We start from the raw sequence: 23066 nt of genomic DNA on the forward strand, positions 1-23066 counted from the left end.
TGAGTAGGGGCTTCTCTTGTTGAAGAGCACGGGCTCTAGGTGCATGGGCTTCAGTAGTTGTGGCACATGGGCTCAGTAGCTGTGGCACATGGGCTCAGTAGTTGTGCCTTGCAGGCTTTAGAGTGCAGGCTCAATAGTTGTGGCGCATGGGGTTAGTTGCTCTATGGCACGTGGGATCTTCCCGGACCAGGGCTCGAACCCATGTCCCTTGCATTGGCAGGCGGATTCTTAATCACTGCACCACCAGAGTGAGTCAAATTATTTCAAAATACAAAGTTATTTTATAAAAAGTGGTGAGATTGCAGGGTTGATCAGGCAAACGGAGGTGAGGAAGTGGAGTCAGTGAGTGAACATCATTATGGAAAAGTATCTGACCAGCTATCTCCATGGAACATGACCCTGCAGAATGGAACATTGGCAGGCAAACACAGAGGTAGAAGAGCGGCAGACCGAACAGCAGAGCAGAGTCTTCAAGAACATGAACCCCAACTTCTTCAGGCTGACACAGACTCAAAAGTTTAAAAGCTCTATGACCTTAAGAAACAAATCTGTGCCTCAGTTTCCTCATCTGAAAACAGGAAAAACCATAGCATCCATCTTGAGGGATCATTTTGAGAATTAAATGGAAAACATTACACATATAACATGATAAGTGTTCAGTCCACCTTAACTTTTTGACTGTTATTATAATTCATCTAAATTTTGCCTAAAACTGGCTATTCTCAAACTATCTTAATTCATTTATTTTCTCTTCTCCTACCCCTTATTGTCAAAAATCTTCTCTTACTACATTTCAATCCCTCTTCCCACCTGCCTTCTCTGTGAAGACTGCTATTCTATATAATTTGTGCTTTTTAATGATTTTGATTTTTTCATTCTAAATTTAAGTATTTTTAACTTTTTCAAATGTAATGATCTAAAATGGATCTTTAGGGACTTCCCTGGTGGTCCAGTGGTTAGGACTTTGCCTTCAACTGCAAGGGGTGCAGGTTCGATCCCTGGTTGGGGAGCTAAGATCCCACATGCCTCATGGCCACAAAATCAAAATATAGAACAGAAGCAATATTGTAACAAATTCATTAAAGACTTTAAAAAATGGTCCAGATTAAAAAAATTTTTAAAAATTAAGTAAAATGGATCTTTTAAAATAAGTGCAATTTAAAAAAGAATTGTAGGGCTTGCCTGGTGGCGCAGTGGTTGAGAGTCCGCCTGCTGATGCAGGGGACACGGGTTCGTGCCCCGGTCCGGGAAGATCCCACATGCCGCGGAGCGGCTGGGCCCGTGAGCCATGGCCGCTGAGCCTGCGCGTCCGGAGCCGGTGCTCCGCAACAGGAGAGGCCACAGCAGTGAGAGGCCCGCGTACCGCAAAAATAAATAAATAAATAAGAATTTTATTTTATTTTTATTTTTTTAACATCTTTATTGGAGTATAATTGGAGTATAATTTACAATGATGTGTTAGTTTCTGCTGCATAACAAAGTGAATCAGCTATACATATACCTAACCCCATATCTCCTCCCTCTTGAGTCTCCCTCCCACCCTCCCTATCCCACCCCTCTAGGGGGACAAAAAGCACCAAGCTCTTCTCCCTGTGCTATGTGGCTACTTCCCACTAGCTATCTATTTTACATTGGTAGTGTATATATGTCCATGCCACTCTCTCACTTCATCCCAGCTTACCCTTCCCTCTCGCCGTGTCCTCAAGTCCATTCACTATGTCTGTGTCTTTACTCCTCTCCTGCCCCTAGGTTCTTCAGAACCTTTTTTTTTTTTAGATTCCATATTTTGTGTTAGCATATGGTATTTGTTTTTCTCTTTCTGACTTACTTCACTCTGTATGACAGACTCTAGGTCCATCCACCTCACTACAGATAACTCAATTTCATTTCTTTTTATGGCTGAGTAAAATTCCATTGTATATATGTGCCACATCTTCTTTATCCATTCATCTGTCGATGGACACTTAGGTTGCTTCCATGTCCTGGCTATTGTAAATAGAGCTGCAGTGAACAATTCGGTACATGACTCTTTTTTAATTATGGTTTTCTCAGGGTATATGCCCCGTAGTGTGGCTGCTGTGTCATCTGGTAGTTCTATTTTTAGTTTTTTGAGGAATCTCCATACTGTTCTCCATAGTGGCTGTACCAATTTACATTCTCACCAACACTGTAAGAGGGTTCCCTTTTCTCCACACCCTCTACAGCATTTATTGTTTGTAGATTTTTGGATAATGGCCATTCTGACTGGGGTGAGGTGATATCTCACTGTACTTTTGATTTGCATTTCTCTGATGATTAGTGAAGTTGAGCATCCTTTCATGTGTTTGTTGGCAGTCTGTATATCTTCTTTGGAGAAACATCTATTTAGGCCTTTTGCCCATTTTTGGATTGGGTTGCTTGTCTTTTTGATATTGAGCTGCATGAGCTGCTGGTATATTTTGGAGATTAGTCCTTTGTCAGTTGCTTCGTTTGCAAATATTTTCTCCCATTCTGAGGGTTGTCTTTTCACCTTGTTTATGGTTTCCTTTGCTGTGCAAAAGCTTTAAAGTTTCATTAGGTATCATTTGTTTATTTTTGTTTTTATTTCCATTTCCCTAAGAGGTGGGTCAAAAAGGATCTTACTGTGATTTATGTCATAGAGTACTCTGCCTATATTTTACTCTAAGAGTTTTATAGTGTCTGGCCTTACATTTAGGTCTTGAATCCATTTTGAGTTTATTTTTATGTATGGTGTTAGGGAGTGTTCTAATTTCATTCTTTTACATGTAGCTGTCCAGTTTTCCCAGCATCACTTATTGAAGAGGCTATCTTTTCTCCATTGTATATTCTTGCCTCCTTTATCAAAGATAAGGTGACCATAGGTGCATGGGTTTATCTTTGGGCTTTCTATCCTGTTCCATTGATCTATATTTCTGTTTTTGTGCCAGTACCATACTGTCTTGATTCCTGTAGCTTTGTAGTATAGTCTGAAGTCAGGGAGCCTGATTCCTCCAGCTCATTTTTCTTTCTCAAGACTGCTTTCACTATGTGGGGTCTTTTGTGTTTCCATACAAATTGTGAAATATTTTGTTCTACTTCTGTGAAAAATGCCATTGGTAGTTTGATACAGATTGTATTGAATATGTAGATTGCTTTGGGTAGTATAGTCATTTTCACAACATTGATTCTTCCAATCCAAGAACATGGTATATATCTCCATCTTTTGGTATCATCTTTAATTTCTTTAATCAGTGTCTTATGGTTTTCTGCATACAGGTCTTTTGTCTCCTTAGGTAGGTTTATTCCTAGGTATTTTATTCTTTTTGTTGCAATGGTGAATGGAATTGTTTCCTTAATTTCTCTTTCTGATCTTTTGTTATTAGTGTATAGGAATGCAAGAGATTTCTGTGCATTAATTTTGTATCCTGCTACTTTACCAAATTCATTGATTAGCTCTAGTAGTTTTCTGGTAGCATCTTTAGGATTCTCTATCTGTAGTATCATGTCATCTGCAAACAGTGATAATTTTACTTCTTTTCCGATTTGGATTCCTTTTATTTCTTTTTCTTCTCTGACTGCTGTAGCAAAAACTTCCAAAACTACATTGAATAATAGTGGTGAGAGTGAGCAACCTTGTCTTATTCCTGATCTTAGTGGAAATGGTTTCTCTTTTTCACCATTGAGAATGTTGTTGGCTGTGGATTTGTCATATATGGCCTTTTTTATGTTGAGGTAACTTCCCTCTATGCCTACTTTCTGGAGGCTTTTTATCATAAATCATTGTTGAATTTTGTCAAAAGCTATTTCTGCATCTATCGAGATGATCATATGGTTTTTCTCCTTCAATTTGTTAATATGGTTTATCACATTGATTGATTTGTGTATATTGAAGAATCCTTGCATTCCTGGGATAAACCCCACTTGATCATGCTGTATGATCTTTTTAATGTGCTTTGGGTTCTGTTTGCTAGTATTTTGTTGAGGATTTTTGCATCTATTTTCATCACAGATATAGGCCTGTAGTTTTCTTTTTTTGTGGCATCTTTGTCTGGTTTTGGTATCAGGATGATGGTGGCCTTGTAGAATGAGTTTGGGAGTGTCCCTCCCTCTGCTATACTTTGGAAGAGCTTGAGAAGAATAGGTGTTTTCTCTTCTCTAAATATTTGATAGAATTCGCCTGTGAAGCCATCTGGTCCTGGGCTTTTGTTTGTTGGAAGATTTTAAATCACAGTTTCAATTTCAGTGCTTGTGATTGGTCTGTTTATATTTTCTATTTCTTCCTGGTTCAGTTTCAGAAGGTTGTGCTTTTCTAAAAATTTGTCCATTTCTTCCAGGTTGTCCATTTTATTGGCATATAGTTGCTTGTAGTAATCTCTCATGATCCTTTGTATTGCTGTAGTGTCAGTTGTTACTTCTCCTTTTTCATTTCTAATTCTATTGATCTGAGTCTTCTCCCTTTTTTCTTCGTGAGTCTAGCTAATGGTTTATCAATTTTGTTTATCTTCTCAAAGAACCAGCTTTTAGTTTTATTGATCTTAGCTATTGTTTCCTTCATTTCTTTTTCATTTATTTCTGATCTGATCTTTATGATTTCTTTCCTTCTGCTAACTTTGGGGTTTTTTGTTCTTCTTTCTCTAATTGCTTTAGGCATAAGTTTAGGTTGTTTATTTGAGATGTTTCTTGTTTCTTGAGGTAGGATTGTATTGCTATAAACTTCCCTCTTAGAACTGCTTTTGCTGCATCCCATAGGTTTTGGGTCATCGTGTTTTCATTGTCATTTGTTTCTAGGTTTTTTTTGATTTCCTCTTTGACTTCTTCAGTGATCTCTTGGTTGTTTAGTAGCATATTGTTTAGCCTCCATGTGTTTGTGTTTTTTATGTTTTTTTTCTGTGTAACTGATTTCTAATCTCATAGCATTGTGATCAGAAAAGATACTTGATATGATTTCAATTTTCTTAAATTAACCAAGGCTTGGTTTGTGACCCAAGATGTGATCTATCCTGGAGAATGTTCCATGAGCACTTGAGAAGAAAGTGTGTTCTGTTGTTTTTGGATGAAATGTCCTATAAATATCAATTAAGTCCATCTTGTTTAATATATCATTTAAAGGTTGTGTTTCCTTATTTATTTTCATTTTGGATGATCTGTCCATTGGTGAAAGTGGGGTGTTAAAGTCCCCTAATACAATTGTGTTACTGTTGATTTCCCTTTTTATGGCTGTTAGCATTTGCCTTATGTATTTAAGTGTTCCTATGTTGGGTGCATAAATATTTACAATTGTTATATCTTCTTCTTGGATTTATCCTTTGATCATTATGTAGTTTCCTTTTTTGTCTCTTGTAATAGTCTTTATTTTGAAGTCTATTTTGTCTGATATGAGAATTGCTACTCTACTTTTTTTTTTTTCCCCAATGCTCTGCACCAGTGATTTTAATAAAAAACGTGCTTCTGAGAGAAAATAACTGAGCTGGCTGGTCTGCAGTCCTTCAAACAAAACAGCCTAGTGTGTAGCTGAGGCCAGCGTCACCACAGCATAGGGCACCTTGCTCTCAGTGCAGTTCAGCGACTCCCCATTTCTGGACAAAGACACACCCGGACCTGTTTCCTTTTAGGAGGGGTGTACCCACTGAGCCGAGAGGCCAGACTCCATTTTTCACGAGATGGTCTCACTTTGAGCTTCATTTTCTTCTTTTCAGGGTCATGCACAACAGCTTGACTGCTGAGGCTCTGCTTCCTGGCAGATGTCTTGCCACAACCAGTGTGCTCACACACGAATGGGTGCTACTCCTTGTGGAACGAGAGGATGTGGCTCTGGAGGTTGAACCTGGTGGTTTAGGTGCAGCCACAGCCTTCCGTGGGGCACCAACACACATCCCTCTCTGGGGCATGAATTCTCATGTGCTGCTTCAGGAAATCCTTGCGTTTAAATATTTTCTGGCATACGTCACGTTATGTCCTCTTTATGGGTTTCTCTCACATGTTCCAGAAGCTCTGTCCATGTTTTTGCCACAAAAGAACAGTCTTTTTGACATATATAGCCCTCGTGGACCTTCCCATGTCACTTCAGACTGCTGGGGGAAGCAAAGTTTTTTCCACATCCTTTGTGGGTACACCTGAACAGTGGTTCATTGGTGTGCTGGCACTGATGGATTTTCAGCTGCTGATGCTTCTTAAAGGTCTTCTTACAACCGTAAAACTGCATACATATTGTTTTTGCTGGTTTTCATGTTTGCTTTCAAAATGTTTCTTCAAGTTTGATTTTGTGTTGAATTTTTGATCACAGCCGCTAGCTGTACAAAGCGCTTTTCTCCAGTGTGAACAGGGCTTGGCGAGTGAGGTCGTAGTCCCTGACGAAGGTCTTGGCACACCCTTCATGGTCACAAACAAACAGTCCCTCCCCTGTGTTCTTGCACAGGTGTGCATCTAGTTTCCTGGCCTTGTTGTAATTGGCGCTGCAGTCGGGGAAGAAGCGGATGAACCTCTGAGGGGGCTCCGGGAGCTCCGGGGCTAGGCTCTCACTGGCCACGAGGACCACGTCGGCAATGGTCAGGGATGACACTGCCTCAGCAACCGAGTCAGTCTGGCTCCAGGATGCCTGGTGCCAGACACTCGGCCACATGCTGAGCCACATGCTGTGAATTGATGCTGACCATCTGCTCCAGGAGATCCTATGCATGACCCCACTGCACTTCCGGGAGTGCGGCCCTGGTGGAGTGGGGTGGGGCCTGAGTGCCCAGTCCAGCTTTCTTTTGATTTACATTTGCATGGAATATATTTTTCCATCCCCTTACTTTCAGTCTGTATGTGTCCCTAGGTCTGAAGTGGGTCTCTTGTAGACAGCATATGTATGGGTCTTGTTTGGTATCCATTCAGCCAGTCTTTGTCTTTTGGTTGGAGCATTTAATCCATTTACATTTAAGGTAGTTATTGATATGTATGTTCCTATTACCATTTCTTAATTGTTTTGGATTTGTTATTGTAATCTTTTCCTTCTGTTGTGTTTCCTGCCTGGAGAAGTTCCTTTAACATTTGTTGTAGAGCTGGTTTGGTGGTGCTGAATTCTCTTAGCTTTTGCTTGTCTGTAAAGCTTTTGATTTCTCTGTCAAATCTGAATGAGATCCTTGACAGGTAGAGTAATCTTGGTTGTAGCTTTTTCCCTTTCATCACTTTAAATATGTCCTGCCGCTCCCTTCTGGCTTGCAGAGTTTCTGCTGAAAGATCAGCTGTTAACCTTATGGGGATTCCCTTGTATGTTAATTGTTGCTTTTTGCTTGCTGCTTTTAACATTTTTTCTTTGTATTTAATTTTTTTTTTTTTTTTTTTTGCGGTACACGGGCCTCTCACTGTTGTGGCCTCTCCCATTGCGGAGCACAGGCTCTGGATGCGCAGGCCCAGTGGCCATGGCTCACAGGCCCAGCCACTCCACGGCATGTGGGATCTTCCCAGACCAGGGCACAAACCCATGTCCCCTGCATCAGCAGGCGGACTCTCAACCACTGTGCCACCAGGGAAGCCCTGTATTTAATTTTTGATAGTTTGATTAATATGTGTCTTGGCGTGTTTCTCCTTGGATTTATCCTGTATGGGACTCTCTGTGCTTCCCGGACTTGATTGACATTTCCTTACCCATATTAGGGAAGTTTTCAACAATAATCTCTTCAAATATTTTCTCAGTCCCTTTCTTTTTCTCTTCGTCTTCTGGGACCCCTATATTTCAAATGTTGGTGCGTTTAATGTTGTCCCAGAGGTCTCTGAGATTGTCCTCAATTCTTTTCCTTCTTTTTTCTTTATTCTGCTCTGCAGTAGTTATTTCCACTATTTCATCTTCCAGGTCACTTATCCGTTCTTCTCCCTCAGTTATTCTGCTATTGATTCCTTCTAGAGAATTTTTTATTTCATTTATTGTGTCGTTCATCATTATTTGTTTGCCCTTTAGTTCTTCTAGGTCCTTGTTAAACATTTCTTGTATTTTCTCCATTCTGTTTCCAAGATTTTGGATCATCTTCACTATCATTACTCTGAATTCTTTTTCAGGTAGACTGCCTATTTCCTCTTCATTTGTTTGGTTGGGTGGGTTTTTACCTTGCTCCTTCATCTGCTGTATATTTCTCTGTCTTCTCATTTTGCTTAACTTACTGTATTTGGTGTCTCCGTTTTGCAGGCTGCAGGTTTGTAGTTCCCATTGTATTTCGTGTCTGCTCCCAGTAGCTAATGTTGGTTCAGTGGGTTGTGTAGGCTTCCTGGTGGAGGGGACTGGTGCCTGTGTTCTGGTGGATGAGGCTGGATCTTGTCTTTCTGGTGGGCAGGATCACATCCAGTGGTGTGTTTTGGGGTGTCTGTGAACTTATTATGATTTTAGGCAGCCTCTCTGCTAATGGGTGGGGCTGTGTTCCTGTCTTGCTAGTTGTTTGGCATAGGGTATACAGCACTGTAGCTTGCTGGTTGTTGAGTGGAGCTGGGTCTTAGCGTTGAGGTGGAGATCTCTGGGAGAGCTTTTGCCATTTTATATTACGTGGGGCTGGGAGGTCTCTGGTGGACCAATGTCCTGAACTCAGCTCTCCCACCTCAGAGGCTCAGGCCTGACACCCGGCCAGAGCACTGAGACCGTGTCAGCCACACAGCTCAGAAGAAAAGGGAGGAAAGAAGGAAAGAAAGAAAGAAAGAAAGAAAGAAAGAAAGAAAGAAAGAAAGAAAGAAAGAAAGAAAGAAAGAAAGAAAGAAAGAGGAAAGAAAGAAAGAAAGAAAGAAAGAAAGAAAGAAAGAAGGAAGGAAGGAAGGAAGGAAGGAAGGAAGGAAGGAAGGAAGGAAAGGAAGGAAGGAATGAAGAAATATAAATAAAATAAAGTTATTAAAATAGAAAAAATTACTAAGAATAAAAAATCAAAAAGTAATTTAAAAAAGAGCGAAAGAAAGAAGAGAGCAACCGAACCAAAAAACAAAACCACCAATGATAACAAGCGCTAAAAACTATACAAAAAGAAAAAAAAGGACAGACTGAACCCTAGGCAAATGGCAAAAGCAAAGCTATACAGACAAAATCACACAAAGAAGCATATACATACACACTCACAAAAAGAGAAAAAGGAAAATATGTATATATATAAAGATAAACAAAGGAAGAGAGCAACCAAATCAATAAACAAATCTACCAATGATAATAAGCTCTAAATACTAAACTAAGATAAACATAAAACCAGAAACAAATTAGATGCAGAAAGCAAACCCAATTCTACAGTTGCTCCCAAAGTCCACCACCTCAATTTTGGGATGATTCGTTGTCTATTCAGGTATTCCACAGATTCAGGGTACCTTAAGTTGATTATGGAGATTTAATCTGCTCCTGAGGCTGCTGGGAGAAATTTCCCTTTCTCTTCTTTGTTCGCACAGCTCCTGGGGTTCAGCTTTGGATTTGGCCCTGCCTGTGCATGTAGGTTGCCTGAGGGCGTATTTTGGGAAGTCTTCTGCCAGCGTTCAGTAGGTGTTCTGTAGGAGTTGTTCCACATGTAGATGTATATCTGATGTATTTGTGGAGAGGAAGATGATCTCCATGTCTTACTCCTCCTCCATCTTGAAGGTGCCCTAACAGAGAATTTTAAACAAACTATATTACTTTATTACATATCTGTGGATGAATCCACATAAAACTGGTACATTTAGAGTTACCAAACAGTTATAAATGTAATGAAAGAAGAAATGTTTACCTGAGATAATTACACTGCGAGGAAACAGATTTGATAATTGTGTGCTGACTTTTTCTGTAGGAGGTGAAATTATTTTCTTGGTCCTTCAGGGAGTCACTCTTCTTATTAACAAAGAGCATGCCTTTTTTTCCCCAAAGCCCCACATCCTTAGGAACCATTAAGCATGATTTAAGTTGTCAGCAGATTAATTCAAACTTTTTACCATTAAACTATTCACATTTTTTCCTCCAATAATGAGTGATGGAATATGAAGGACGTGTGGAGTGTATTCACATTTGATAGTCATTTTTATCAGAACACTGCAAGCACATATTCTTAAACATTTATCACTGGCCTACATTAAAATTGGTAGCAGACAAAAGAAACGAGAGGAGAATCATTATCTAAATTCCTAAAGTACAGAATGATGTGGCTATGACCTTTAATTAATATAATGCTTTATACACAAGGAAGTCTGTCATACATGCCTTATATTGTATAAGTGTTTATTTTAAATCAACATTAAAAGCCATGAATATGTAAGATGCTGAGTCACACATATTTAAAGCTTTTGATCTTTGACCTGGAGAAGACCACATTCCAAATGACAGATGCCCTGAAATATGCATACAATATGAAAAGACAGCAGCATATCGTCACGTTGTACTTTTCCTCATACCTTGTAGAATTTCTTCATTGCCACCTTCTCTTAAGCAAAAATAACTAGCTGTTCTGAAACATGGGCTGGTTTTATAAAATGATCTTTCATCTCTTCAAGGAAGATTAACTATGATCTCAACTGACCTCAAGAACATTACCGCAGAGCTACCAGCCACTCAAGCAGACCGACTCTGGAGATTATTGAAAGATGTATGGATAAAGCCTTTTATCTTCCTTAAGTGAATTCACTACTCCTCAATGTTTGGGGTTTGGATGAATAAGTCCAGGGGCTGCTGCTACTGTCTGGAAGGAAAATACAGCATATTAAAGAATGTCTATCAGGTTATCTTGCAAATCAGATCCCTTTCCAATCTAAAAATGTGGTATTGAGCTTGTAGAACCTCATGTTTAAATAAAAAATTTTTCCTTAAAAAAAAAAGCTTAAGACAAATTACTTTTAAAATATAAATACTTATTGATTCTCTTTATCAGTGACTGTTGTGTTGTCCTACATTAGGTACTTTTTTTCACTCCAACCAATTTATTCTACTCTGAATAACAGACTCATCAATCAGTTTGTCTCTCTCCTGCCCTGAATGTGCTGATTGACCCGTTTTCTTCTAACAGGTAGTCAAGGCACAAATACAGATTATGGTCTGGGTTTTGCTTCTGCCTTAAAAAAAATTCACACCAAGCAAGGTAACTGAAAGAAATGTTAGCTTTTCTGCCAGATCACGTTGAGCTTTGTTTATTGCTCTTTTGAAAGCATATTACACAGGACTCATTTGCTCCCCACTTTCTAAGCAGTTCTATGGAGGATGACAGAGTGGGTAAGCCTCAGATCCGGCTTCCGTTCAGGAGAGGGTTTAGGGAGGCTGTGGTGACAGTGCAGAGAAGTTCCTCCAGGCTGGCTGCCCGCCTACTTAATACCATGACACACAGAGCTGGACAGGACTACTGACTCTCCAGTGATTCCACAAAGTGGATAATGAAGCAGCTCTATTTACTGACTACTAGGCAACTAGACCAGGACAATCAACTGTAATCACAGCTAATGGCTCACATAAATTGGATCATGCAGACCAAGGATCTAGCAGAAACTCAACTCCTCTCCTAGAATTTATTTTGCCAAAATATACTGTGTATCGAGTGTTCGTAGGGATCTCCACCCCATACCTGCAGCCACGTAGAGAAGCTTTGAAGAGGAGACCAGCTTTCTTCCAAATGGGAGCACTGCCTGCCTAAGAGGATTCCATTTGGGATGAATCTTTCTAGCAGCCTTCACATTGTACAGGACCACTCAGAAACTCTTCTCAGGGGTTACCATTCACTCTTATAACCATGTGTGGCCTATAATTTCTTTCAGCAGCCAATAGTTTCATTCAGGACCTAGTTTTATGGTAGAGTCACTAGCCCCATCATTGAAGTTTCTCTACAAAGGTCTGAAGGATCCCCATCATTTTATAACTAACTGAGTTGAGTTTTGTCTCATATTGGTCCATAAGCCTGCTGTAGGCAGCAGCTACGGAACTTGACTTTGTATTACCCATAGTGCCCAGAGGAAGGGTTTGCACACTATAGATGCCAAATGACGTTATAGATTTCAGTAAATTAAAAACCTAATGCTTGACATGGAAGAGTGCAAATTGCTAAGTGATTTTGGAAATCAGAAGAACCGGTTCTGCTTTTCCTACACACAGAAAAATTATTTGTATTGTTAGGGCTATTACTTTATCCAAATACCTAACTGCAATTAATTACACTTCCTTATGATATCTTCAGAATATGTATGTAATTAGAAAGTGGTTCGGACATAAAATGTTGTTTTAAAAAGTTTTATTGACAACTGATATTATGTTCCTCACTTTCGACTTTGGTGTTTACAAAATTTTAGATAACCAGAAGTTTCATTATGGTCATCATCTTAACACAAGACCAGCCCTGGCTCATGTATTATCGGTAATAATTTGCTTTAATCTCTACCAAACATGTTCCTTAAAAAAAAAACTTAACTCAATAATGCTAAATATTAAAATAAAACTTTCCTATTTCCATTGTTACAATCACATGGTACCAGAAGGGTCTCAACCCTCAGTGCTAGTTCATTTACTTATTCTAAAATAAGTGTATTAATGCCCAGCAGTGCTAATCCTCTCTGAACAAATCACCATCTGTCTATATACACATGACTCATATTCTTTCCTTTCTCTAGTGATCCAAGAAACATGTTTATTCTATTCCTTTACATCTACATCTGGGAGTCTTATTAGTAGAAGTAAAAATAAATAACTCAGCTTAGCAAATCTGCCCTCTCCTGCAAATTCACAGTTACTATCCAGCACTCTGAAAATGCCTCATAGTTATTTTAAAAGGTTTGGCAATTTTGGAAATTTTAATTAGTGTTTTTGATCTTTAACTATTCTTATTTTATATAAATACCTAACATTAAATTAGAGCAAATATCTTAACTGGGAAAAAATAACATAAGGGATGCTAGTGAGTACCCCATTAATATCCCTCAACCTTACTGCTTTGTGCATGTGTCCAGCACCTGTGTTCCTTTCCCTAAGGGCTTTTTCTAGCCACTATGCAGCAGGTCAAAAATGCCAGGGAATTAGCCTCCCTCTACAGGAGCTCTCCACTAATGTGGAAGGGAATTAGTAAATAAATACTCCAGATCCCTTACACTGGAGGGGAGCAGATAACACGGAGGTGTGTGTTCTACATAAGCTCCCAAAGGACACCCCCCCCCCCGCGCCCAGTGGGATTGCACCCAGTAGCCCACAGTGGTACCTGGCCGGACAATGTACCTTTTTATTGGCTGTCATCCCTCCCTGTCTTACTGCCCAATTCTCCTACTGAGGTTTGCTTCACCTCCCAAATAAACTTTTTGCATTCAATCTTTTTCTAATAGTCTACTTCTGTGAAAGCTTAAATTAAGACAGTTAGTGAGATAAGAGGTCCTGAGAAGCAGATCCTCAGGATGGGACTCTAGAACTGAATGACTTACCAGCCAAAAGACAATGAGGGGTCCATTTCTTGTGGCAAGTGGAGTGATAACAATCCCAGACATGCTGTGGCAACCCAATTAATAAGCCACTCAGCAAGAATGAACTGGGGCATGATACAGATGGAAGAGGATGTATTGGATGATGCAGTAACTCCAGCATTTAGAAGATTTGAGGGTAACAGTGATTAAGAATGACGAAATCGGCTTGTTGTTGTTAAGTGCAATTGAAGCTCTGAAGGAAGAAAAAGACAGGCAGACTTATGCTCCTACCAACTCAGCTCCTGTATTCCTTTGCCTGAGAGCGTTCTTGGCCACTGAAGCCATTTTGCCCTTGTGTGCAGTAGACTTAAAGTGCTGGGAATTAATGACCTCCAGGAACAGCATTCAACCCATGAGCAACAGGTATTGGTGTATAAATACCCCAGCTCCCTCACCCTTAGAATAGATGACTCTGAGATGCATGTTCTACACTGGTTCCCAGAGTTTCCTCATTGGCATTAAACTCCAGTAGCCCACAGTGATAACTGGATTGATGATACACTTCTTAATAGTTGACTTCATTCTCTGTCTCCCTTCCCAGTTTGCTTTACATCCTACTTAATCTCCAGTCCTAGTCTCAGGGTCTGCTTTGGGGGACATCCAGATTAAATCAAATGGTCTTATCCATCATTAATATGACTTCAGTGTTGCACCTAAAGAACCAGGCAAAGCCATGAGGAATATGCAGAATCCAATCAGATATTATTTAAATATTTATAAAAGTTTGGGCCCTATCAGGTTAGAAAAATATGAGACAAATTCAGAATAGACTCAACGGATAAAGAGATTAGTTGACTCCTATTAATTGGTAAAGCAACTGCAAGGAGGAAGAATTGGATTTTGTATAAACTGAATTGGGACTTGAGTGGGCTGAGATACTACTCTTGTCAGGACCTGTTAAAGCCACTAAACACAGGGCTCACGCTGCCCCAAGGCCTTGGCAGTGTCTCAGGACAACAAACATCCTATGATCCAAACAAAATTACATCAGATATGCAACCTTGTCCATCTAAGAAAGTCTTAGTAGAGTAACCTCAATTTACTGGCTTGAAATTTTTCTCTTTGTTCCCCACCCACCGCCCCAGGAAAAACTTTTAGATTAAGGGAAGAAGGTGAAAAGGTAAATTCAATATATAATATGCTTGCGCTAAATGTTAGAAAAAACATATGTGTAATTGGCATTGAGTGTAATAATGGAAAATAAAGGATCAGTCAAATGAATCTTGTGATTCCTATTTTAAACGTGCAGTTAGGTAATTCATTCAGACTTGTGATTTTAAATAGAAATATATAAAAGAATTATGGACTTTTAAGTAGTATTGTAACATTCAGAATAAGTAATATGTTTAGAATCCTCATGTTTATAAATATAATTTAATAGATTTTAAGAATAATTTAAATGCCTGGGAAGGTGTTTGTTCTGATAATTTAACTGATTTTAAAAAATTAAATATATTAAATTTATGTATACTCCTTAAAATTATTTTTTTAAATAGACTAGATTTATAAGCAGAATAATTGTATTTATAAGTTCAAATTTTAAAATGAAGGAAAAACTGGGGTTTGAATTTGCAAATTTCATAAATCAAATATTAAGTTTTACAAATCAAAGCAAGTATAAATTGTCCTGCTCTCAAAGACAACCAAAAGACTCACCCTTTCAAGAGTGGGATGCTGTGAAACCATGTTTATAACCACTATGGATTTTGTATCTTAAAAGGGGGCAGTCTAGAGCCCCCAATTCCCTGAATTACAAGTTCTCAATCATTTGCATTTTCAACCTTCTCACCCTCTTGTCTGAATTTCCTCTATCTACTGCCTGATTCTTTTTGGAATTATTTTCATAGTCTTCCTCTCCAGGCCACAGTCTCAGAGATAGTAAAAGGACCTCCAATTGCACTCTGCAACTGTGATCAACCCTATAAACAGCCATGCTAATGACATTCTCTACACCTCAACCATCCACAAGTTAAATCACATGGGAACTTTGTATCTCCTTTACTTCTTTTCCCCCTCCTTAAAATGATCAGAATAATGTCATTGTCTATGTCTGTTATCCTGATTAACTGAATTTTTACAATTATATGAGGGGAAAGTATCAATTCCTTTAAATAAATGAAACTGTTTTATGTTCAGGATTTGGGGTGTATGTGGGGATTTTTTAATTTGTTTTCTTTGTTTTACTTTAATGGCTTAGCTAAAACATTTTCTTTCCTTATTAGAAGGAACCTTTATTTCAGTGACTTTCCTAGAAGGCTACAGGGCATTGTCCAGGGAAATAAAACAAAGCACTGCATTGCCCTGTTTTTCTAGGGAGTTCTGAATAGTAATGGTTGTATTTGCTTTACGTAATGGGCTTCTCAAAAAAAGATAAGTAAAATACTTAAACTTTTAAAAGTGTTGGTTACTGTTCACTGCCATAAATCAGTCAGAAGGTGAGGCTAAAAGACCCAAATATTCCATCTGTCTGATTCACTGCCACTCTTATATAAAATGCAAGCAGCAGGCAGTTGAGAATTCCCAATCTGCCCCACCCCAAATCCAAGCCCAAATCCTGTGGCTGCCAACCTCATCTGGAATCTCCGTGTTGCTTGGAAATCCTGTGACTAAAACTTAGAAATTTTGCTTTCATGCTTTCAAGTTCCCAAGTCTGATCCTATTCAACTCTCAGCAGATGAAACCACTAACTTCACCAAGAAAATAAAGACTATCCCTTATCTTTCCTTGCACAGCCATCCAGCTAACATGTCTTGAAGCACTAGGCAGTATGCTAGAAAGAATATACCTAGAGAAAAGTAAGATTCAGTCTCTGCCTTCCAGAAAAGCATTGCCTAGTGAAGAGGAGGATGTGGGAAAAAATAATTTAAACAAAAGATAGTAAGTGTAGCTGAGTGAGATGGGACTGTCATTCACAGTTTTATAAAAGCAACTGGAAGTAAAGTTATAAAAGCAGAGTTTTATAAAAACAACTGGAAGTAAAAAATGTAGTTACCTGGGGTTTTTCCCTGAATTCATTCTAACTATTTCCTAATTTCTAATTTATGATCATTCTCCTATCTTTAACTTCTGCTGGATCCCTTTTAGAAAAATGTAAATGTAAGACACATTCCAAATCATTTTTAAAATTCAAATCAGTCTAATAAATTATAATAGTGCTTAATACCTTAGTTCCTAGGATAGTGCATTGCTGAATTATTTACAGCATGATGTGAGCGCAAAATAAATAGGGCTTTTTAAAAACCAGTGAATCACAATGACCTCAGGTCACCAATGACCATTTTTAGTGACAGGAATATATATGTGAACAGAAAGATGGTCATGAATTGATGACCATAACCTTGAACCAGGGTTCAAAAACTCTAAAATTGTATTCTGTCTTTGCTAATGACACAGATCATAACTTCATGCAATAAAACTTCATTTCATTTCAGCCCTTTCTTTCTAGTCCAGTGGAAGTCCACCTCTACCACTAACTAGCACGTAAGTCTCTTGAACACTAAAAGAATCATAATAACCTGCCTAACTCACATAAATATTATGGGATTCATATCACATAATAGATCCAAAAATATGTTTCAAAGTTTTTAAAAAATACTACATAGAGGAGAAAATGTATGATATTATTATTATTAATACTCATGTGTGGAAGAGCCTGAAATAGTAAAATTGGTGGGGTAGATTTTGAAACCATTTGAAACTAAAGTAATAAAAAATGATAGAGTCCAAGAAAAAGAAAAATAGACATTAAAAAGTCATCTATTGCTAGGCCATTCCAAGCAGTGATCTACAGATTCCTTGAAAGGAAAAGATTTGCTCCCATTTCCAATATGTGGAACTAAGTGTTCTGTATCAGTCTAGTTTATATCAGTTTTAAGCAGTACAGCAAAACCAACTCCTAGGTTTTTAAATTTCTTCTTGAACCATTCCAAAACTACAGGGACATCCAGCTCACCGTATAGTCCTAGGAGTATGAGCCATATCCTTCCAAGTGTCCTGAGAATTTACATTCCATCTTTCTTAAAAATAACTTTTATCAAATGTAAAACATCATATTTTTTCATCAAGTCTAAATTATTATTGAATACAAGATACACCATTTTTTTAATATACACTACAAAAGGAAGTTCTACTAAACTATGACATGCCATGACACATCCCAATTCCAGAGATTTTAAAATGAAAAAAAAAATTATGTCTTAGAATCAATGAATATAATAATTACTGTCTTATTATAAAAGGAGTCCATATTTCTTGAAAAATTGCCAAAGACTGTGTATTAGCAGAAACATGGTTGCAAGCAACAGAAAAACTAGATTAAATAAGAGTTTGCGTAACTGGAAATCCATTGGAAGGACAGAGGTTAGGGTTGGTTTCATTCAGGGCCTGAAGGCTATCTCAAAAGAAGTTTCTTTCCACTCTCTGATCTGCCTTCCATGGTGTCAGCCTTCCTGAGACAAACTTCTTTCATGGTATGGGTTCCAGGTGTCCCATCTGCACCTCAATCCACACTGAAGATAGGGCTTCTATCCTGGCACTCCAAGCAAGAATTCTGAAATTCACCTGTACTCTTAAGATCATCTCCATCATCTCACCTCACCTGAGCTGTAACTGCTGCTTAGAAAATGCAAATGTACGTGAAAAGTACACGGACTGCATGGGGAAGGGAGTAATACCCAACCAGAAAATCTGCCTATTGCTAGAAAAAAACCAAAAAAACAAAAAACAATGGGGAAGGGGGGGAATTGCTTGAAACCTGTGATGGTTAATTTTATGCGTCAACTTGGCTAGGCTCTGGTGCCCAGTTGCTTGGCCAAACGCTAGTCTAGATGTTGCTGTGAGGGTATTTTTAAGACGTAATTAGATTACCCTCCATAATGTGGGTGGGCCTCAAAAATGACTGAGCTTTTCCACAGAATAAGGAATTCTCCTCAAGAATGCAACATCAACGCTTATCTGCGTCTTCAGCCTCCTGGCCTGCCCTACAGATTTCGGACTTGCCAGCCCCCTCAATCATCCTACAGTTGTGGGAGTCAATTCCTTAATCTCTCTCATTCTCTCACTCTCCCCACCCTAACCCCCAGGAATACCATTTTAAAATATTTTCTCCAACTTTATTTATTTACTTTTCTATGCATAAAAACATATGGAAACATTTTACTCAAATGACATCATACTGGATATGCAAGACTCAGAACTTTTGAATTTTGGTTTTGTCCCTTTATTTGTTAAGGTGATCATTTTTCCATGCCCTTAAATATTTTAACGTGATTTTTTTTTAGCAGTTACCAAATAATCCATTACATAACTGAACTATAATCCGTTTGACTGCTTCTGGGCTTTTGGATGATTTCATTTTATTCTCTAAATACACAGCCCTCTCTCCTGATGTGAAAAGCCAGTTAGGAGCCACTTCTGGAATCTGAGGCCTCCAGAGGTCAGGACCAAAAGGGTTGCACTTGGCAGGTATACACTCATCTCCTGACTCATCAACCTGTATAAATTAAGTATGTACAGCTTTTTATATGTCAGAGAAAAGTGTTGCACTTGGGGCTGGCTAGAGCTTATTATGAATAAAGAGTGTGTTGCCAATGCAGGGTTTAGCCAGAATGATCTGACCTGGCATCAAAAACATATCACTCTTCTGGAGATAACCACGAAGATTTGCACCTACCATGAAGGTCTTTGGGGCAGTGACGTAGACCTCTGGTCCCTGCTCCTAAGTCATCATCACTTTAAGGGCATACATTTGTTTTCAAGTAACATAGTAATGTTTGTGACTTGTCCAAAAATGTGTTTACTCTTGCAAGATCCTCAAAAGAATGAAAACAACAACACCAAGGAAAATAAAAGGAGGAAGACGAGTTATGAATGGGCCTGTATGGAATCTCAGTAGGAACATATTCTGTATCCTATATTTACTGATTCACACTCCTAATTATGAGAGAAAACTGAATGTGCGCTCATGAGTGGTGAACAGAATGGACATTCTTGAAGAACAAAGAAACATATGGCCGCCTGGCAGACCACACCAGCATTTCTCCGAAGCACAATTGCCTGGGGGGTTTCTGGACCTGCCACCCCTGCCACTGCAGATTTCACTCTCCATCCATTACCTTCATTGACAGAGGGCCTGATGCAAGTCCCCAGAGACAACATACAACTCCCAGCAGCTGGATTTCTCTGAAACAGTTAAGTGGCATTTTTTCCCAATTACTCTTCTCAGACTTTAGATGGAGGGAAAAAAACATTTTGTGAAATGGTGAGACTAATGACAACAATTAATTTGCGGCTGTGGTGAAATGCAATTTTAGCAAGACATTGAAATGTAGCATATGATTATAGCGTTTCTTCAAGAAACGGATTTCTAGGTCTCCTGTTCTAGTATTTTAATATATTTTATGAATTTCCTTTTTATTTATTTACTTATTTGTCATATTTTAGAGATAACTTTGCTTTTGAATGCTGGGTTTTATTTTTAAGACTATATTTAACCGTCCTACCTAAATATCACTGGGAAACTCATGTAAAATGTATTTGAGGTCTTTAGAATATCTGTAAGCTGAAAGAAGATTGAAAAAACTCCCAGGTGCTGAAAGATTAAAGTTGTTGTACGTGTGAAAGGAATGACCTCACAATAAACTTATGCTAAACTGAGTTTTAAAAAACATTAGTGGAGTGGCTAAATTATAGATAAATAATACAATATGATAAAGAAGATTTAGATTTTTTTAAGGAAGGGAAATAATTCAAATCAACACAAATTTATCAGTCTACTCTGTTCCTTTATTTATTTATATATTCATTCAATCATTCAAAAATATTTAGTTATCATCTATCATGTCCCAGGCACAGTTCAGCACACTGGACACAGAACAGTAAACAAAACAGACAAAAATTCTTGCCCTCATGGGGCTTACGCTCTAGTGGAGAGAGATGTGCCCCTGAATTAAATTCCAATTTAATGACGATGACAGTGCATAAGTGCTTGAGATGTTAAATAATAAAAATGCCACAAAACCATGATATAAGAAATTTCAAATTTTAAATAAATGCTTATTTGGCATTATTTACTTATAACATCTTATTTATGAGGTTAAAAATAGAATTGTATGAAACCTGAAAATTAAACTGCTAAATTATCCACAGATTCTTAGTAAGTATTGGGTTGGCCAAAAAGTGCCTTCGGTTTTTAAGTAAAAATAAAAGACATTTTTCATTTTCACCAAGAACTTTATTAAACAATGTATTCACCCTTTTGTTCCACTACCTTCTGCCATTTTTCAGGCAACTTCATAATTCCACCTTCCCAAAACTTTCTATCTTTTTGAGCAAAGAACTATTCCAGGTGCCTTTTACAGTCTTCCAGGGAATGAAATTTTTTTCCATTAAGAGAATTCTGTAAAGACCGAAATAAATGGAAATCCGAAGGTGCAGTGTCTGGTGAATACAGCGGATGAGTCAGAACTTCCCAGCCAAGGTGTGACAGTTTTTGCCTGGTCATCAAAGAAACATGCGGTCTTGGGCTTCCCTGGTGGCGTAGTGGTTGAGAGTCCGCCTGCAGATGCAGGGGACGCAGGTTCGTGCCCCGGTCCAGGAAGATCCCACATTGCCGCGGAGCGGCTGGGCCCGTGAGCCATGGCCGCTGAGCCTGCACGTCCTGAGCCTGTGCTCCGCAACGGGAGAGGCCACAGCGGTGGGAGGCCCGCGTACGGCAAAAAAAAAAAAAAAAAAGAAAGAAACATGCGGTCTTGAGTTATCCTGATGGAAGATTATGCGTTTTCTGTTGACTAATTCCAGACGCTTTTCATCGAGTGCTGTTTTCAGTTGGTCTAATTGAGAGGTACTTGTTGGAATTAATTGTTTGGTTTTCCAGAAGGAGCTCATCATAGAGGACTCCCTTCCAATCCCACCATATACACAACATCACCATTTTGGTTCTAAAGACCGGGCTTCGGTGTGATTGGTGGTGGTTCATTTCGCTTTCCCCACAATCTCTTTTATTCCACATTATTGTACAGTATGCACTTTTCATTGCCCGTCACAATTTGTTTTAAAAACGGAACATTTTCATTGCATTTAAGTAGGGAATCACATGCGGAAATACAGTCAAGAAGGTTTTTTCCGCTTAACTTATGTGGAACCCAAACATCAAAGCAATTCACATAACCAAGCTGGTGCAAATGATTTTCAGCACTTGATTTGGATATTTTGAGTATGTCGTCTGTCTCCCACGTGGTATAACATTGATTGTTCTCAGTTAACGTCTTGATTTGATCACTATCGACTTCAACTGGTCTACCCGACCATGGAGAATTGTCCAGCGAGAAATCTCCAGCACGAAACTTTGCAAACCACTCTGGACACGTTCGATCAGTCACAGCACCTTCTCCATACACTGCACAAACCTTTTTTTTTTGTTTCAGTTGCGTTTTTACCTTTCTTGAAATAATAAAACGTAATATGATGAAAATGTTGCTTTTTTCTTCCATCTTCAATATTAAAATGGCTACACAAAAATTCACCGATTTTGATGTCTTTTTTTTAATGCACGCTGATATGACAGCTGTCACAATACAATCTAAGAAAATTGTTTCTAATGAAGTTAAAGCCAACTAAGTGCTACTAGAGCCATCTTACAGAGAAAAAACAAACGAACCTTTCGGCCAACCCATTATAAGGTAAGGAACTGGGGGAAATGGCATTATATGAAAGGCATCCTTATAACTGAGCAAAAACATGCTTTGACAGGTTGGTCAATAAACAACATGGAGAGGATGGAGTTTCACAATGTTCGAGATTCCTGAAGAAGGGATATATGTACAGCAGAATCAGAAAACATTCACAATTTCTACAGTATAATAAAAGAACTGGCTGATGTGAACAACAGGGTTTTAGGTGTGGAAAGACAGAATGTGGCGCAGACTAAGGGGAGATCAAGATGGCGGAGTAGGAGACATGGAGCTCACCTTCCCCCACAAAAGCAAAATGGGTGTAAGAGAGAGTGACTACCTTACAGTAAACTATAGCCTCAGTGACACTTGAGAAATAACAAAATAGTAAAAAGAGTAAACATGGAAATTCACCAAAGGACAATATACTTTTAAAGAGCTTAGTAGAATGCAGAACTAGCCTAAATGTCAAATTAAAATTCTAAGATTGTCTGTTTAGTGATGATGTCTTACCCTTACGCAATGGTATGCTGATTCTTAATCATTTTCATTTCATTATAAATAATTACAGATGTTAAACTGTTGTGTTACTTTGTCTCTAGGTGGAGGAATATTTTTAGGACCAGCAGTTGTAGAAAGGGCTACAGATTGAGAAATTAAAGGTATATAAAATCTGTATAAGCTTTCCTTAGCTTCAGAATTATATTTAAAACATCCATTAGTCAATCTCCAGGGAATCCTTTGGGCACCTCTGACTTAACACATCCTAAACTGAACTCTTTATCTTGTTCAATATCCCATTTCTTCATCTCAAGTAACAGTTCCACCATTCACTCAGACTAGCAAGCTACAAACCTGGGAATCCCTCTCTCTTTCTCTCTCTCTCTCTCTCTCTCTCTCTCTCTCTCTCTCTCTCACACACACACACACACACACACACACACACACACACTTTAACTGAAGACCACATTCTTCAATGATCTCTCCATCACCATCATCATTTTTCTTCTTGATCATCAGCTTTCCTCT

At 38.6% G+C, this 23066-nt stretch overlaps 1 pseudogene; it reads right to left on the bottom strand.

The window, feature by feature from the left end:
- Window positions 1-5479: 5479 nt before the first annotated feature.
- Window positions 5480-6598, bottom strand: LOC113631250 (transcription factor IIIA-like; annotated as a pseudogene).
- Window positions 6599-23066: the final 16468 nt, after the last annotated feature.

This window comes from Aethalodelphis obliquidens, unplaced genomic scaffold (genome assembly GCF_003676395.1).
Source record: "Aethalodelphis obliquidens isolate GAN/ISIS:26980383/991018 unplaced genomic scaffold, ASM367639v1 scaffold32, whole genome shotgun sequence".
Lineage (NCBI taxonomy): Eukaryota > Metazoa > Chordata > Mammalia > Artiodactyla > Delphinidae > Aethalodelphis > Aethalodelphis obliquidens.